At 36.7% G+C, this 19,608-nt stretch overlaps 1 protein-coding gene across 6 annotated transcripts in view; it reads right to left on the bottom strand.

The window, feature by feature from the left end:
* lzts1 (leucine zipper, putative tumor suppressor 1) overlaps window positions 1–19,144 on the bottom strand; it is a 160,531-nt gene extending 141,387 nt beyond the window's left edge. For all 6 annotated transcript variants that reach the window (XM_039769577.1, XM_039769583.1, XM_039769580.1 and 3 more), the window contains exon 1: window positions 18,903–19,144. The gene's annotated coding sequence lies outside the window, so the exon portion shown is untranslated. The remainder of the gene's footprint in view (window positions 1–18,902) is intronic.
* Window positions 19,145–19,608: the final 464 nt, after the last annotated feature.

The following is a 19,608-nucleotide window of genomic DNA, read 5'->3' as shown; positions in this document are numbered from 1 at the left end:
CACAAATATGCAATTACAATGATGCAGAAATTCATTGGCTGGGTGAGCAGCTCCCTTCTGGTGTGTCAAGACCATGCCATCTGCATTCCAGTGTATTTGGCTGCATTACAGCACCTCCCCTGGGGGTCTGGAAAAAGGTGTAAGGCATCATTGTCTGAGTGGGTAGCTACTATTATCTGGCAAATGTAAAGACAAGATTGCGGTTACAATAAATAGTATTACAGTGGGTAGCACTGCTGCCTCGCAGTTAGGAGACCCAGGTTCGCTTCCTGGGTCCTCCTTGCGTGGAGTTTGCATGTTCTCTCCATGTCTGCATGGGTTTTCTCTGGGTGCTCTGGTTTCATCCCACAGTTCAAAGACATGCAGGTTAGGTGCATTGGTGATTCTAAATTGTCCCTAATGTGTGCTTGGTGTGTGTGTGTGTGTGTGTGTGTGTACACGCCCTGCGGTGGGTTGGCACCCTGCCAAGGGTTTGTTTCCTGCCTTGTGCCCTTGTGTTGGCTGGGATTGGCTCCAGCAGACTCCCCATGACCCTGTAGTTAGGATATAGCGGGTTGGATAATGGATAGATGGATGGATGGATGGATGGATGAATAGTATAAGTCATATGAAAGGCTGAGAGTTTAGCCAGTTACCTTATGAACAAGCCAGCCACCACATAAAGCTCCTACTACTAAAGGTACTTTGTTTCAAAATGAATGAATCACAGGTTGACCGATGAGGTTTATGCCAGTCACATCTTGGACGAGTTGATTTAGGCCCTGATGCCCAACACATTTGAAACAAATCTGCGTGAATGAGCAGGTAAGGAATCCTCCTGTTTGATATAAGGGATTGTCGTACATTTACAGGGAATAACCAAATTATATTATTTCTTGCAAAGAGGACAGAAATAGCCACTGTAAGGTTGCAAGATATTCCTTAATTGTATTGTCCAATCTTGCATTGTTATCTTGCATTAGTTTTGCAACATATAGATATTGAAATGAGACCAGATTCCGATTAAATTATTTAAAACGTGTTATGCCCATGTTTTTGCAGCATTCCATTAGAAGATTAGAATATCCATTAATAAGCTTTAGTTAATTGCCAGCTCTTTATCAGTGTAGCTTGACTATACCAATTTTTCAGGGAGCTACAGCACACAAAAAAGTACACACACATACACACACACACCCACGCACACACACATAAATTGCATGGAAACAGCAACAACATCTGATCAAGATTGAATTTCCTGTCTGCCTCAGTTTTCTTGATGCTACATTACTTCTATGATTAATCCCTCTTTCCAGCTACTTTCTCCGGGTTGCAGCTATTTCATCTGTTACTGCTGAAATGCACAATGTAAAGTGCACCAGCTATCAACGTCAGCTTCAATTCCCTTCAGACTGTAACATCTGGCATAACAGCATATGCTGTGATTGATTACACAATGAGGAGGGCACATTGAATGAACAGCTTATTCTAAATTTCTCTAAGTCTGTAATGATGCCTAACCACCGGCTCCTTAGCAGGATAAGTCATTTAGAAAATCGATAGATGAAAGAAATGATGGCATGGCCAAAAATCCATGCCAGCCTGTACTGTATATGATAATGGTGGACATTCTGTGATGTTAGGAACTTCTTCGTCTTTATAGATTAAGGGTAATTTTCATCCCTTGCAGCCCCCCTTCTCTTTTATGGCATAATATGTTGTCTGTTACTATTACTGTTCCTGTGCAAGTTTAGATCACCCTGTGTAGTTACTTTTTTAATTCATTAAAAACGTTTTTATCCATCCATCCTGAACCGGCTTTATCCAAATTTGTATTTCAAATGAAAGAGTATATGTTGGCAGCTCCTGGCTCAAGAAAGGGACGAACCTTGGGTGGGGTTACTTGTCCATTGAATAACACGCTCAAAATCTCTCTTCACTACTTAATTAATACCATTTGATAGTACATTCTATTACTCCATAAAATGTAAATTTGTAAAACTCTTCGTTCGTGCAATGGTATAATATATAAGGTTTAAGATTTTTCAAGCAATAAATACAAAAGTTTCAAGACAAGGTTGTGTAACTCATTTATATTATGGTATGATGGCATGTTGAATATTGATTAGCACAAGTAAGAATTTTACTACACTTTATAGATGTGACAATAAATTCCCCATAAACTTACAGTATTATGGGGTCAACACAATCTCTGCAAGTTTCAAAATTCCCCATGCCCTTTTAGAGGGAGAACAAAAAACTTTCTTTTCTATCACTTTCCACTTTTTCTTTGTTAATGATGAATACTTGCAAAATCTCATACTCTACTCTCTTGTGTTCCAGCTATGATCTATTATGGACTTCGGCTGACATATCAGCCCTGGGATAAACAAGAAGATGCTTTCATTTATTTCCTAGGCAAGTTAAGACAAAGGCTACAGGTATGAAAATACTGGGTTGCATTCAAATATGTCTCAGTATGGGATGAACATTGTAAGCAACCCAGTAGGATTTCAAATCTATCACCTCTTACCCCAGGAGTGCAGTGCAGAATATATAGTATTCCATTATATTTTTCTGGTAAAATTGGTGATTGCTTTTCTTTCTCTGCTCTGTTGGCATGTGAAGTCCACCCGGGATCTGTCTTTGGTCCTATATTGTTATATGCTCCCCTTGACTAATATCTTTAAGAAGTACAATGTTATGTGTCAATGTGTTGCAGACGATACTCAAATTTAACTGTCTCTGACCTTTGTGGATACTCAGCAACTTCAGTCCATTGCTGAGTGTTTTTATGAGGCCATATCCTAGATGGCAACGAGTTATCTTGAGCCTAATGTAAGCAAAAATGAGTTGATTGTTTTTTGACAGTACTGTTAAAATCAAGAAGTCCAGTCTAGGCTTTGGAAGTATTATACCCAAATCAAAAACTAATTCATGATTCCAAGGTAAAATCTGTCTAACTAACTTCTAAGTCTTTTATGCCTTTCAATAGGCTTATAATAATTGTGTCACAAATCCCTAAGCTCGTCTTTTCTGCCTTTCAGTGACTTAAGCCTATGCCACATGTAATGACTTTTCCAGCAATTCTCAATTGTAGCTTTCATTTCCATGATCCTAGAAAGTTGGAGGCAGTCAGCAGCATTCTCCTGTGAATCAGTCATCTCATTTGACATGCCCAGCAACTCACTCCAACTAGTCCTCATCTTGCTCTGACAAAACCAAACAGGCTTGATTTTATCTTTAGTTATAGGGGTGGGCTCAGTGTGCATAAGAGCTGGCAACCAAGGAATGCTCATCCATAAGTACAATTCATATAATGCAGCGATAAGAAATAAGAAACACTGGTGTTTTGAAACTCCCTAACCAAAAAGAAGCTGATCTGTCTGACGTTTTGTATTTTACATACCATAACAGAATGGAAAAAAGAAAATGAGGATGAGATTATGGCTGAACTCACCATGCCTGCTAACCCTTCATGCAGCAGCCAGGCACTCTATGTCACTCGATCAACTTCCTTGTTGTTTATACCACTGATAATACACTTTTCCTTGCCTCCACTTGGTATTCGCTGAAATTCTATTTTCCCTCGTGCTTTTGCCATTGCCTTTTCACAGAACACTGTTCTATCACTATTTATATTGATTTGCATATTCAAAGAGGCATAATTCTGGGAGGAGTTGGGGTGGGTCAGCAGGTGCGTGCACATGCGTTAATTTTCACGCTGGCCGAGATTTATGTAGCGGAAGAACATGGAAGCTGGTGTTCACACAGATTTATGCATCAGGATTTTTTTGTGCGTAAGCACATTTCCACTTTTGTGCTTATATCATGTTATAGTGTGAATTCTACGCACAGCGATTTGCATGAGGCCCCTCGTGATTTTCACTTGTATAAATTGACATGGTCCGGTAATGAGATCAGCAATTGTGGTTGGCAAATCTGACATACTCTCTGACTAAAAGCTCAGTAATTATTATAATGCACTTTACTTTGGGTGTTAAACAAGTCTGTGTTATCTTGGCTACAATTAGTGCAAATTACAGCTGCTAGGATGTTCACTGGTACTAAGGAGAGGCATTGTATTTCGCCAATTTTAGTCTGTCTCCTTTGGCTTCTTGTGAGGTACAGAATTCAATGAAGTTTTTGTTCTTGATTTACAAGGCTCTGAACGCCTGGCTCATGTTTATCTCACTGATCTACTTTGTCCAGTATCAGCCTCAAGATCTTGAAGGTCTTCAGGACAGCTATTTTTTGACTAGTCCCCGTTCTTGTTTGAAAACAGAGATAGTTTGGAGTTTTGGAACATTCTGTCTCTGATTAGTTGGTCTGCTTCTGTTAGTGCCTTTAAGGTCCATCACAAGGTTTGTTTTCTAAGGCTTTTTGAATTCCTGAGCCTTTCCTTTTTGTATTAATTTGAGTTGTGTCACATGCATTGTGATTATTTTACTTCTATTTGCTTTCAATTTTCTTTTTCAGATTGATGTGTTTTATTATGCCATTCAGTGCTTTAGTGTAACTTAAGTTATTTAAAGATGCCATACACATAGATTGATATTGATAACTGACATTGACATCACAATTCTAGAAAATAAACAAGAAAAATATAAAAGTGGAGCTATATTTTATGATCTTTTGCTGTCTGATCCAAAACACAAAAAAGATTTTACTGCAACAGCTAACAAATTTATCATCGCTTCCCTACTGAGTGACTGTTATTTCATTACTTAATACAACAGGTAGTGTTTTTAAATACGGGATCAATTGGACTGCTTTGCCACAGTAAACACAAGTAGGAACACAAAAGAGATCTTGTACAATCAACATCATGCAATGTACCTATGCATGTGTCTTTTTAGTTTGCTTTTCCTAAAACTTTTACAGCTACAAAAACATACTGAGATCTTTGTAAAAATTATGTACTTTGGGCATAATGGTTAGTACTACGTATTTCATGGATTCAATGTCCCTGGTTTAAGCTTTGAGACTAGTTCTTCTATGTAAATTGTTTATGTTCTAACTTGTTATGTTCTAACTGTTAACATTTTTTTTTTGAGACACTCCTCTTTTCTTTAAACTTTATAAAGATGTGCACATTAGTCATAATAAATTGACCTGGTGTGGTATAACAAGTATGAGGATTGTTTTTTGGATTTCTCCAGTGTCTTCAGTTCCATCCAGCCATTCCTGTTAAGGGGTAAGCGGAGAGATAAGTAAGTGGATGTCTTCTGGATAATGGACTGCCTGTCCAGCAGACAGTAGGTTGTGAGGCTCAAGGACTGTAATGTAGATGTAAGCAATACTGGAGCACCATAAGGAATAGCACCGTCAGCTTTTCTGTTCACCATGTACACTTCAGACTATAAATATAACACCAGGTCAATCTTTTGCAAAAATTCTCTGATGATTCTGCACTAATGGGCTGTATTGACAAGGGAGCTGAGAAAGTGTTCAGGAGTCAAAATGAAAACTGTGTTTCTTGATGCAAAGGAAAATGTCTGCAGCATAAAATCAAACCAATAAAGTGGTTATTGACTCTCGCAGCACCAAAAAACTTCCATGCCCAGGCTCTATTCATGTAGTTGAGGAAGAGGTGGTGCACTGCTACAAGTACTTGGTGTCCTCATTAATGTCTGGCTGGATTGGTCTAGGACTATTCCCCTTTAATATGGGTAGTGACATGCTTCACATATTTTCTATCTATCTATCTATCTATCTATCTATCTATCTATCTATCTATCTATCTATCTATCTATCTATCTATCTATCTATCTATCTATCTATCTATCTATCTATCCAGTAATACTGGAGGAGTCTGATTCCTCATACCCAAGACAATAAGCCATGAGAGGTGGTGCTAGTGCAGCTCAAAGGAGAGGTGGGATGGACAATGAGTTCAGTGCCTGTCAATATATTGGGTAACATATATGAATCATATGCCCCCATCAATTTATTATACCCTAATGTGCACTTGCAGACTCCACCAACTAGGTCTTGCACCAGGGAAGCATCAGCATGAAAACTGTCATGTTAAGGGAGTGATAGTTTCACCTTTGCCTAGGGTACCAAAAATGCTAGCACTTACACAGAGTTTACATATAATTCACAATATTTCTTTTCTATAAGGCACCATTTCTGAAAAAATGAATTCATCAAAGTTCATACACCAAATGCCAAAACACACACACTGTGTACTGAAAGGGTTTAAATATACTGTAAAACAAATACACGATATACTGAAACAAATATATAGCGAGATTTTGTCTCACACTATAGTATGTACTGAAATGAGCACATTGTGTATATGCTGTCTGTTGTGTTAATAAATAATCAACAAACTTATTCACTTTTTCAATGTTTCCAATGTTTTCTTTTAATCAATGTTTCCATCCTCTGGTTGTGACAATACATGCAATGTATGTTGATATTGTCTCTCATACAATTATACGAACATTTGCGATATAAAAAATTTATATAATTAGTATATATAACTTACACAAACATTTACTAACATAACTCTAACAGACTTGTAACAACTAAGAAAATCAGTTATGAATTTGTGTGTTTTAAGCTGTAAAAGTCCTGCCAAGCAGCATCTAAGTGTGAGAATCACTCCAACTCACGCTGTGATGTTGTACTGAAAACCCAATGACACATATTATTCTTCTCATAATTCAGAAATATCTGTTCATTGATATTTTACAAGTACTCTCCATTAAATAAGATATTTACATTCTATTGCTTTTTTTCATGTAATTCCATTTACTAAACCACTCAATCCAATTCCTGGCCTCATGGCTCAAGGTGGTGTGGGAAAATGCATTTTAGTATGTTATACATATCTTTTAGTTTATAAAATATATTTTAAAATATTTAACTCCTAAACCTAAATGTGCAGCCTGTAAACATCAATGCTTCTTGTAAGAAGTTGTAGTAATACACAAATTATTGTCATGACTTTATTGACTGGCTATAGCAAAAAAAAGAGAAAAAGGAAGCTTAAACAAACAACTGAAGAAAAACACAAAAACAAATGCTTGAGGGAATTACAAATGAAAATCTTTTATAATAATAGTAATAATATATTCATTGATCAATTTCTAAATCTGCTTTATTCTTGAAGTTAGAAGCAGGAACCTGTCCCAACAAGCACAGGGTGCAAGGCAGGTGGACGTAAGTACTCAAAATACACATTATTAGAACCGATAACATGTTTCAAATCAGAACAAAACAATTGGCAAAAAGTTTGTTTTTTAATGACCATCAACAAAAATCATAATCAGTCAGTAGGAAAATAAGTAATTGATCTACGGCACAAATGTTTTACTCATGGTCAAATGCATGCAGCATATTCCTGACTAAGCAGATTCAGTGAACTACAGTAATAATATTAGCCCATGGTAAAAAAATAAAATAAATATTGTATACAAAAAAGCACTTAGTTAATTACTTAGTACTTCTGATGCAATTAACCGTCAGAACTATAACTGTGGCCCATAGTCTTTGGAAATATATAATTTATATAATGTAATTATATTATTTTATATTTATGAAATATATTCATAATAACTGTGTTTATTTCAATGACAAACTATTGCCTTTGTGCTCAAGAAGAAATGTGCCTTTCTGTTACAATCATTCCCTGATTTCTGTGCCCTACACCAGAGCCATACTAAATTGTGTTAAAAATTTCAGGTTCTGACAAGGCTTGTTTTTTCACACTGACAGCATTACCTCCACTGTCATACATCCTATCCTGCCTTGGCCCTGCTTTCCTGCGATCCTAAATTAGTTTGAGTAGGCTTGGTAATGGTTGAATGGATGGAATAGACTTCCAATTGGACCAATGAATTCAGAAAACAAAATGATTTAAAGAAAAATAAGATGGTGATCTAATCAAAGATGCATGCATTTCTGAGAAATAAGTTAAGCGACAGAAATAAATTACATTTTAAAATAATACACTTAAAAATGGATGGAAAACTGGCATGATCAAAATGCTTATTTTGACCTGCCCAGACAGTAGCTGACATGTTTTTTCAAAAAAACAAGGCTTGTACTCTGAGTCTTAATTGAAAATATTGAAGATGGAAGAGAGAAGCCATAAGACAGCTTCATCTAATATTTATACTTAATTTAACATGCAGAAGCAGATTTCTGTAAGAGTTAAAAATAGAAAAATACATTCTGTGCACCTTAACACTACCTGACTACCACCTTCCTATAGAGAAGCGGAGGGGAATCAAATTATTGTCAGTATAATCAAAAACCTGTAATTGAAACATTGGTAAGAGTCAAAGCAGCAGATCTTCTGCTTAATCTCCCTGCTTTAACTCTCCCTGCCAAGTGTACATCTGAGTAATGACACCCCTAAAGCACTCCATACCACACATATAACCCACACAGAGAGAAGGAGCAGCCCATCCAACATGACTGATCTGAAGAGAGCTCACTTCTAGAATACTTTGATGGCTCATCTTTACTCCCTGATATAGTCTGACAGATGAGTCATCCTTTGCATAATCTAGTGGGAATAATCCATTTCAATCCAGTAGGGGTGCACATATTAGGAATATAGTCTCACTTCCCTAACGCCATGAAGCTGCATCACTAATCACTGTATCCCAGTGCCATGCATCCATTGTTTGTACCTACTTCACCCAATTAAATGTTGAAGGAACCGGGGCCCATTCTGGCATCACTGGGTGCAAGGCAAGGACCCTCCCTGTAAGGGAAGTCACATACAGCAATCCTGCAATTGGTTGATAAACACACGAGCCTGCAGATAATCTAACACAACATAACTGAACTACTTTTGGCCCATTGCTTTCTGTGTTGTTATATTTCACATAATCTATGGAACAAGATTTGCAGTGTCAAAAAATGGGGTGTGTTGCATGTTGGTCAAGCATGCAAATAGGAATTTCACTACACTTTGTGCACTTGACAGTAAATCTGAAGTGTGCTGATTACATGGTATTATATGTTTTGTGAAATCAAAAACCTTACATTTATGGAAAAGCCAATGTCATTGGCCTGGTGCATGTTGTCATTTAATTTGCAAAACCACTTAACACTCATCATTACTCATTTTCTGCATGGCATGACATATGCATGGTAAGAAAAATCCTGGTGTACTTTTTGCCTTTGCATTTATGTTTTTTCTTTGTTTTCTCGGTATTGCTTTTGAAATGAATGTACTTATCTGTTGTTATTATTATATGATTGATTGAGGAGTTTGTCATTGTAATATTCAGCTTTTCAAAAGTACAATAAAAATGTATATCAAAAAGAAAGAAAAGAGAAGCTGTTCTTTTATAGACTTGAAAGGATAGCTCAGTATGTGTTCAGAGCAAAGAAATACAATACTTGTCTAAACAAAAGCAGGGAAAAAAAGGAAAAGAAAGAATAATCCTGAGAAAACAACCATATACAAAAGTAGATTTTAAGATATGTTAAAAGGTAGGAAGCAACATAATGAAGCACCACTAACCATTTATCAATTTTTTAGTGCCTTCTAAGTTGCTTTTGTTGAGAATATTGAAGAGATAGAGAGGACTTTGTGCTTGAGTGAGTGTCAATAATTAGTACGTTTTACTGTTCCCATTTGTGGACATTTTATTCATGTCCGTAACAAGATGAGGTAGTTCTATTTTTTGGTTTAGTTGGTGATACAGAGTTATAATTCCATCCATCCATCCATCCATTTTCTAACCCGCTGAATCCGAATACAGGGTCACGGGGGTCTGCTGGAGCCAATCCCAGCCAACACAGGGCACAAGACAGGAACCAATCCTGGGCAGGGTGCCAACCCACCGCAGGACACACACAAACATTCCTATTATTTTAAACCAACATTTTTTAAATTATCTTTATAACAGTACCAACTACAAGAAGTACTGGCAAGCACATATGAGAATGGAGCATTGACCATTTGTATTGTTGATAATATTCATATTTATTGTTCACTGCTTTATGTTTTAAAGAGTCAGTCTCCAACTTGTTAGCAATTTATGCAATGCCAGAACCAACCTTGGATAGGATGATAGTCTGTCACACAGAACACTCATTGCGCAGTTACTAACACTGGGCCAATTTATCTTCACCAATTCATCTAGGTAACAATACTTTTTTTTATCAAAGCAGATAAACTGAACTACAATGTGAATGAAATGAGCACAAACAAACTCCTCAGGATAGGCACTCCAGCAGAGAAATGATCCACGAGGTACCTGGCCTTACAGTTTTTTAGACAGGTTGCAATATTCATGTTGATTTTTGCCCCATTTTCATATAAGTTAAGTCCTAAACAAGCACATTCAATATTACTGAACTATAGGGGGCATACATAGCAGTACTTTACCAAAACCAACTTTTTTAAAACTCCTTTATTATTACTTTGCATAAGATTTTTTAGAAAAGTTGGAAGATTAAAACATTAAGAATGTCCACCATGTGAAATACAACAAGAGATGAAAAGTCCATCTGTACTTGTCACTGCTTTATCTAATTTTCAGAGTTACATCCTTTCCAGGGAACACTGTATGGAAGGTTGGATGCAACTCTAGATACAGAGCCACCATACTAAGCACTTCTGTTCTCACACATCCCAGGTCAGAATCACCACTTAACCTAACATAAATATTTCTCTGAGAAGTGGGGTCAAAAAAATTGGAGAATCCAGAGAAAACACCAGAATAATGGTAAAACATGTAAACTCTATATAACCAGTGTCACAAATATTATTACATACCTCAGGCTCCATTGAGATATGTAATAACACTTTGGGAACAAGAAGGGGTTCTATCACTAACATTGTCATCTCCTTCTCTCTGCAGAGAATTGCCTGAAGAGCAACTGACTTCACCCTCTCCTTAAAAGCTTGGTCTTCCTGGAAAGAGGTGTCATTACCTGCCGGACGGAGCTCTTCAGAAACTGACCGAGCAACAGTGGCTAACCAGCAAATATACTTAGTTGTATTTTTGTTGGACTGTAGACATTAAATGGGAGAACCCAGGTGGCATCCCACATTTTTCTTTCCATGGAGCTGTCTTTAATACACCCAGCCACATCAGCAGTTCAGTAACAATTCAAAGTAGCTGTGAGGAAGTAGTCCTAACCACTGCACAACACTCCTGAAAGTGAACAGAAAGTGATCTAGGAATTGTAACTGATGCAGCTGAAATTAGTTTTTAAAAAATATGAACTCTTTTATGGCAATTGTTTGGTTCTCTGTCTAGGGTTGGTTCCTGTCTTTGATCTAATGCTACTAGGACATAATGTACTCCTGTGATCCTGAACTGGATTGCTGATTTGTTAATGGTTGGAAGAAGATGTATTTTATAGTAATTCTTGTTTAAGATGTTGTTTTAAAATGTGACTCAGTCAAAACTGAGACTGAGTGCACAAAAGGGTGGCACAAGGCAGGGGAAGACCTCGACAAGACCATGAAAAGAGGGGAAACTATGCACTGCCAGGGTGATATATATATGTCAATACATCAATGTGGAAGGAGGGACACTTCAGGGAGCATCTTGGACTGGAGCAACATGAATGTAGAGAGTGAAGTGAGGCCATGAAGAAGTGTCAAATTCTCTCAGGCAGGTGATTCAGTAGTTGCCAGAATTGCTTGACCATCTTTATAAAACGAGATGGAGGGCATGAGAAAGCTAACAGAAGGCAAAGCATCATCACAAGCTGGAAGAGCACAGACAATCTGTTGCCCTTTAAAATGGCCAGGTATTAAGATGGTTGCCCTGGAGATGTTACCTCTTAAAAGGAGAGTGCATAATTACTAAAGGGCATCAGAGAATATTGTAGCCTGGTGTTACTGATATAAAAGTGGAGTTATCTTTAACTTGGATATAATTCCAGAAGTGACTTCAGAATGAGGTTTAAAGAGGTCTTTATCCCATAATCACATTTGGCTCAAAGTTGGGATAGTAGGTCGGGGCAATAACTCTGCTGGTAGCTGGAATAGAGCCTAAAGTATAGAGAGAGAGAGAGAGAGACTTGGGAGGAGAGAATAGCAAGGTTATCAATTTTGTTATTTTTCTTTTGTTTAGCTCCTTTCCCAAAATTGAGTTTGGGTCTTTAGCACCCCTTCTTAGATACAATGCATATTCTACAATGGCCAGTAATGTTCCCCAGTTTATGCATTGGACAGTTGTTAAAACCTTGTTTTCAAAGATATAAATCACATAGCTAGTCAACCTCAAAGTTCCCACTTCACTTCGGCACAGTCTAATGCCAAGTCTGTAAGATAAGCAAGGATTAACATTGGATGCCATCACAAAATATTTCAAATCCTTTGCTCTTAAAAGACTGCAATGTGAAAGAAGCCATCTGGGAAATATAACCTAATTTGTAGAGCTCATCAGTCTTCTGAAGAAGAGATTTTTTAAAACAGAGTAGTCTGAAATTAAAAAGATAAAGCATTAAGGGAGTAATCTAGTCCTGTTGCAAAAATATTTCAGTCTTATTTAATTAATTATTCACCTCTATATTATTTATAAACTGATAATGAATGAGCAGTAGCTGAGAAACACTGACAAATGTAATACTTTACACCTAGCTGGAATTGAATTTCACGGTTCTATTTTTGGTGAGTGAATATGTCCTCCAGAAATGATCTGAGTATTCTCTGTAAATGGCCGACCTTGAAATTAAAGCAAGAATCCACTCCCACATTCATTCCACAAGGGTAAATAAAATAGGGGAAATGAGTTGCCCAGGTCCAGTCACAAGTTGTACGTTTAGGCTAATTAGAACATGGTTTGTGAAGAATGGCACACTCTGCACTCAATGTAAGGAGCAAGTCTCCTCCTTGTGCTCAATGAACACCGATCTATGAGTTACAGGTCAACTGGCTTAACTGCACTAGCTTCTGTCTGATATTGAATTGCCTTCTTAACACTACTTCTGGCATACTAAAGTGGAAATTGCAATACTCCAGCTTTCCTGTCATCAACTGCCAGATACATAAGTTCTTCTGTATCACCACATTTATATTTTCCTGTGTTTATTTTATCTTTTGTTTTAATTTCCAGTTGATACTTTTATGACTTCTGTACCAGGATGCAATTTATGCTGCAATATTTTAATTGAGCTCTATTTTGCCCAAAGGAGATGAAACACAGGCAAAAAGAAGATAAAAGTCAAAACTGAGAAGTCGAAATCTATTGCGTCAAAGCCTAATCGCTAATCAGAAAGCAAAGTCGGATGGAAAACTGAAAGTTCAGAAGCCAAGGGAGAGAAATTCGCACCATGTATTTTTAAGGGCTGATGATGTAAGATGTGGTGCCTTCTGAAATCATGTTCCTTGGCAACCAGAAGCAGTGTGCCAGTAACGAAAATCATAACATGGAGACGCCTATATGCAAAACAAAACAACATTACGGCACCATGGAATAAATAATAAATGCGGTCAGGAATAATTTTAATGCAAACTTAACTGGATGGAAGTGATCCAGAATTATAGAAACTCACATTCCCATGTATACTTTTACCTGGTAAAATGTATTCTATGAAAAACAAAGGTCATGCACATCTCATCACTTTAAATAAAAATAAGCTCTTGAGGTGTAGAATCGTTTATCACAACTTGACCAATGTACATTTGGCAGCTTGGATATTTTTCGTTTAAGGTTTTTTGTTTTAAAGTGACAGTTTGTGGTATGACTGTTGGCGTCATCACATAGTCACTCAACGCATAACTGAAATGAAATGTACCCTACAGTGAAAACGTATGACAAAAATAGACACTGACAAGCTGCAGTAAAATACAAACATTTTAAAAACTTTACTCATAAGGCACATTCTTTTTAAGACACTGTGTGCCTTCAGTTATTCATGGCTCAATTTTACACAAATCTATTCTATGTTAAACATTAGCACAATGAAATTATCAGAGCTTAGACAGTTCCAAAAGCAAACATTTAATTTCCATTCCTGTAATTATGGGTTGTGTGTTTCTGTTCCTTTACCAGTGGTGATTCATGTAGTAGATTTTACAAAGGTCTGCCAATGTCAAAAATGTGATTTTTAGCACCTTCTTATGGCTCCACTATTAACAAAAAACATTAGTGGCGCAACAGAAGCAGTTAACAAGGTACACTAGGAAGGCTTTAAGTTGAGCTCTTCTATTTCCATGCGTTGAGATGTTTGCTCATTTTAATATGTGTGAATGCTTTGTCCTCTGTCTTTTAATCAGACTGGAAGTAGTCAATTTGTTTTTCAAGTTCAGTCTATTAATAATCTAATCCAATAGCAACACTTAATATGCTTCATTTGCTGCTTGTCTTTGAAATGGCCTGCTTCTTCCTGCCCTTGAAATAACCCATGAATGAAGTATAGCTTTTCTTGTGCAGTATGCACACTAATCCTACTGGAAGAGATTTTGTTGCAGGCATGATTTAGTTTCCCATTTCTGTATCAATGTTCAATTGAAGATATCAAGGATATATCAAGGATAAACTGCAGTGTATATCCAAAGATATATATATATATATATATATATATATATATATATATATATATATACACACACACATTGGGGAGATACAAAAGAATTAAAATGTTAACAGGGATGAGACATAGCTGGCTCCTTGGCAGCAAGTAGATTTTAAATGAGAAAAAATGTGATAATGCTTTGTTTATGACAGATTGTGCACAAAACAATGACATTCTAGTACTGTTTTTAAGACCCCTTTTGTTAGGAAAGTATTAATCAGAATCAATTAATAACATCGTGTTGAAAAATTATTCATTGCAAAAAGCAAGAAAAAGAATTGCATGATGAGCAAGTTGATAAGATGCATTCTATCAAAATTGCTGTTGATGCTGTAAGATTTCTGTAAGAAGATATGAAACAAAGTATTTTTTTAAACTAATGAGGAATATCCGATTTGTGAAAATACTGCTGACTTGCTCTTTTGACATTTAGATATAGTTTCAATATGTTTTGGAACTTTTCATGCAAAAGAATTATGCTTTTTTTATAATTTGTTCAGATTTTCACCACTCCATGTTTTAAGGAGATCATTTCTATATTTCTGTCCTATTTATGTAAAACTTTGGTCTAAAAGTTTTGGCAACTTCTTATATATTGTTCACTATTCTGCATTAGCATTGTATTTAGTTGTAATGACACTTCTTGCTTCCTCAATAAGAAATTCCACTTACTGTATCTCAGCTTGCAGTATACAAAGGTCATTAAATAAGGTGCAACTGCTTGAATCATTTACAACATCTCTGGTTATGAAAATCTTCTTTAATAATAATATTAATAGGAAGTGAGCCATCTTTTCCATTATTACTATTCAATGAACGTCTACGTCAACTTAGCTGATCAATTTACTTTTTATATACCTGGGGGTAAAAGCAAGGTACAAGATAGGACACCCATAACCAGTGTCTAAATTTTCTTTTACGCCTCCTTACATCAATTGAGTATAATGACCATCTTTTAAAGAGTGTGTAAAACTGTCATGGCTAGGGATAATCTATAAGAAAGAAAGATGTGCAGTGCCAAGCAGTCTCTTTGGAAATGAATGATGGGATAATCCATAAGTATATATATAACACATTATTGATATATGCTGTGGCAACAAACATTTAAATTATATTCATTTTTCAGCTTCTATTACTTTGAGCTAATGCCATCGATCATTTGTTACTTTCAACTTTAAAAGATAAATGCTAAAACATTTACAAACCTTGTCTCAACTAAAACACTAAAATTATTTTAATATTATTATAATATATTATATCTCTATTATAAAAAAAATCCTGGGAGGGAAACTAGGGAGACGAGACGTGATCTTCTCAGAAGACAATATGATGTCCGCGCAAGAGACACTTTAACGCCACGCAAAGACAATTTGACGTCCCGTGAGAGACACTTTAACGTCACGCGAGACAAGGCAGTGAGACCACATTGAAAACAAGTTCAAGCACATCTAACCAAGCAGTTGTTGGAATGCCTTTGACAGACAAACATCATGTGCTCCCAGCTCTTAAAACAATGACAAGCGACGAGTAGAACATGCAGCAGGAAGCCAGCAGATGATCCGACTGCTTTTCCTTAGTGTGCGTTCAGCCCCCCCCACCCCCTCCTTCCACAACGTGAGTGACAGAGACACGAGGTAGCAAAAGGACAGCTACAGTACAGGCTTTTAAATGATCAACATGCAGCAAGACAAAAAGAACACACAGCTTTCCAGTAGCAGCAGCAGCAGAAAGACAGCAGATTATCCGACGGCATCTCCTTAGCATGCGTTCAGCCGCCCCCACCTTCACAACACAAGCAGCGTTATACGTCCTGCGAGAAAGATTTAGCCAGAAATGAAGGACAAGTTTTGTTTTTACAAAAATTTTAAAAGTAAGAGCGAAAATAATGCATATGTAACAATTCCCATGAAAATAACAATCTCTTTAAATTGTATATTCGGTAAACCAAACCCAGAGGTGGGCGAGCAAAGTGAGCAGGGGGCTGAGCCCCCAAGTAATTTTATAAAATATAAACATAAATACCAATTTCAAATGCATAGCTACAATAAATTAAACATTCAATCTAGCAAAAGAACCACTAAGCACATAGCATAGGCAGTTATTCTCTCACAGGTTTGTTTCAACTTCCTCTTCCTCATAGTCCACCATAACATTCTGAAGCAATTTGTATGTCACAGGATTGTAGAGCAGCAGAGGGCTCAAGGCAGGGCTCAAGTGCTAATCCATCAGCGGGCACGATCATTCAGTGCTAATTTAGAGTTGCTATTTAATTCTTTTTGGAATGTGGAAGAAACCCACACAAATATTGGGCTAATAAGCAAACTTCACACAAACCGAAACGTTCAAGCAAATCATGAAGCAGTAGTAAATTTCACAATGGAACGGATCCACTTTTCTTGCACTTGCCTTGTCAAAAAAATGTGTTGGACATTCCATTTAGGTTGTGAAAAGGAAAACAAAATGTAAACAAAATACTTCGATAAGATGCTCTCTTGTAATGAGTTTTTCTAATGAGGGATTTTGAATAATAAAAACAAAATGCTAAATTCTGCTGTAAGATTATGAGGTATTGTAAGCTTAGTTTATATATTTCACTAATTGTATTCTTTTTTTGCAGAATTAAAACTGATAGACTTATATAGCAAAGCACAGCTATTTGTCTTAGTTTTCAAATACAAGATACTTTTATTGATAAAACATATCATGTCTTAATTCAGACCAGGGTCGTTGGAACTTATCCCAGCTGGCACCAGGTGCAAGGCCATGAACAAACCTTGGAGAGGGCGCCAGTCCATTGCAGAGTGAACACACACACATACTATAGCCAGATTAGAATTGTCAGCTCTAACATGCTAACTTGCATGTCTTTGAGCAGATGGAAGAAACCAGAGCACCCGTACACAGGGAGAACATGCAAACACCACACCAGGATACACCAGGTCTCCTTACTATATGGTGGCTAATAGTGTGCCACCATGCTGCCCTGATAGCTAAAGCAGATCTTTTAAAAAGTGAAATAATTATTCATTTTTTTCAAAACAGGGTTACAAGCAGTGGAAGGCTGTCATGATAACATAAAGGCAGGAGTCAATGTTGGGTGGGATTCCAGTCCAGCACATGGCACACTTGCTCACACACAAACCCACTATCACCAGTCAATCTATCCAGCACAGAACTGAAATGTAGGTAGAAACTGAAGTAATTGGAAAATCTCATATGGACAAAGTGGAAGCAAGTAAACTCCACACCGACACCAGTAGTATGTTACATCTTTTTGTTCTCTAACTTAGAATTTGTAGATAATACCCAAATGTTTAGATTACAAAATATAATACTATAGTAGTAACAAGTACACAGGACTGTTAGTTAAATATTATTCAACTATTACTCACTCTTATTATTTTTCATGACCACAACGGTCTATGAGTAGGCAAGAAATTAAAATACACAGCTACTAAAAGTTAATGTTAACATCTTGTAAAAGTTTTAATTTGCATATAACTGTAAAAAAGTCCAAAAAGTTTGCAAAAACAATGCAGAGGTAAGAATCGAAAACAAGTTGGCATAAACCTTAGCTGTTGCTATCGCGTCTTCATTAAAAATAAATTGTTGACATCTGCCATCAATACTTGATACTTCCAGCTTTTTGCTACCAATAGAAAATCCTTTTAACTTAACTAAAACACGTCTCGCTCAAAACCTACAAGATGACAAAAACAAACTCAGTTTTATTGTCTTCATTCTTTGTAGTTGAGTGATTCTGTGCCTTTTGCCATGTGCCTTTTAAATTATATTAATAAGCTCTTTTGTTTATTATATGAGAGGCTTCTAAATGGTTAATAATTGTGTTATTATAAGAAGTACTTGTCAATATTGTATGGAAGCATTTCAATTCAAAATCAGTCTTGCAGGACACTGTGTTATTGCTGTATATGTTGTAGCCTGTCACGATGTAAAGGTCTGTCTGTGGAGAGATGCACGAGTACTCAGTTGCCAGACTCACATTACCTTAGAGAGACTCAGCGTGCACATAATATATAACTGTGAATGCTCATTAACATTCTTAAGTCATGTGCAGTCTGATCCCGTTTAGTTATTATTTACATACACAGATGCTGGTAATTATTGAGATATTTATGTGAAACACATAAGGAGACTACCCTTATTTAGCTATTCTTAAACAAAACATATTTTGTTGACTGGATAAGTGCAGTAAGGCACTGGCTGAAATATCAATGAAGCATTTAGTATACTCAGTCTACATGGCTAGATAGAGCATAAGTAGTAACTAATGACAGACAGACAGACAGACAGACAGACAGACAGATAGATAGATAGATAGATAGATAGATAGATAGATAGATAGATAGATAGATAGATAGATAGTGTTTGCACAGGATCACTTAACTTACCTCAGGCCATGGCTTACACTCGAGTAGGTGTTCTTCCTTAATATGCTCAACTGCTTGTTCAGTGCTGCACAGTCGGACCTCTTCGTCGTCCAACTATTCTTTCTTCCTTTACTCCCCCCATGGGTGCTGCCAACCAATCTCCCAGGATGCTCACACAATTCCACTGTAATATAAACACACTTTCTGGCAAAAAGCCCAGAGTGTCTCTGCTATTCATCAAGAGTGGCTGCTGCCTGTGCTGTAAGAGAGAAAAGCCCAGCCCACCAATGACCCCACTCCTGCTGATTGGATTGTCTGCGCTGTTGGCTGAGAAGAGAGCGTCTGGGCTGGATTTTTTTTTTCTTTCACATGAAGGTAACAAAAAATTCACATAGTTGGTTTGCTTCCCTTTCCTGGGGTCTGCTTTTCTGAGGGATTCATGGGACTGTGAGGTTTCAAGGCTATTGTTTTTCTTCCTGCCACAGGCTAGCAGGTTTTTGAATTATAGTCAAACATATAAGGTATTTCTTCTCATAAAATGTTTTGGTAATATTTTACAATATACTGTATGTTAAAATATGTATTTACCTGGTGGCACAAATACAACTCATATTAAGAAAGTGTGCTTTCTTTTTTGTAGAATTTCCTACTAATAAGAATAGCTCTTGTTTTACTTGTGTTTACTTGTAATGAATCTCCATCCAAAATAGGAAAAATAATAGAAAAA

The sequence above is a fragment of the Polypterus senegalus genome, chromosome 11, assembly GCF_016835505.1.
Source record: "Polypterus senegalus isolate Bchr_013 chromosome 11, ASM1683550v1, whole genome shotgun sequence".
Classification (NCBI taxonomy): domain Eukaryota; kingdom Metazoa; phylum Chordata; class Cladistia; order Polypteriformes; family Polypteridae; genus Polypterus; species Polypterus senegalus.
This window is presented reverse-complemented; position numbering and strand designations above follow the sequence as displayed.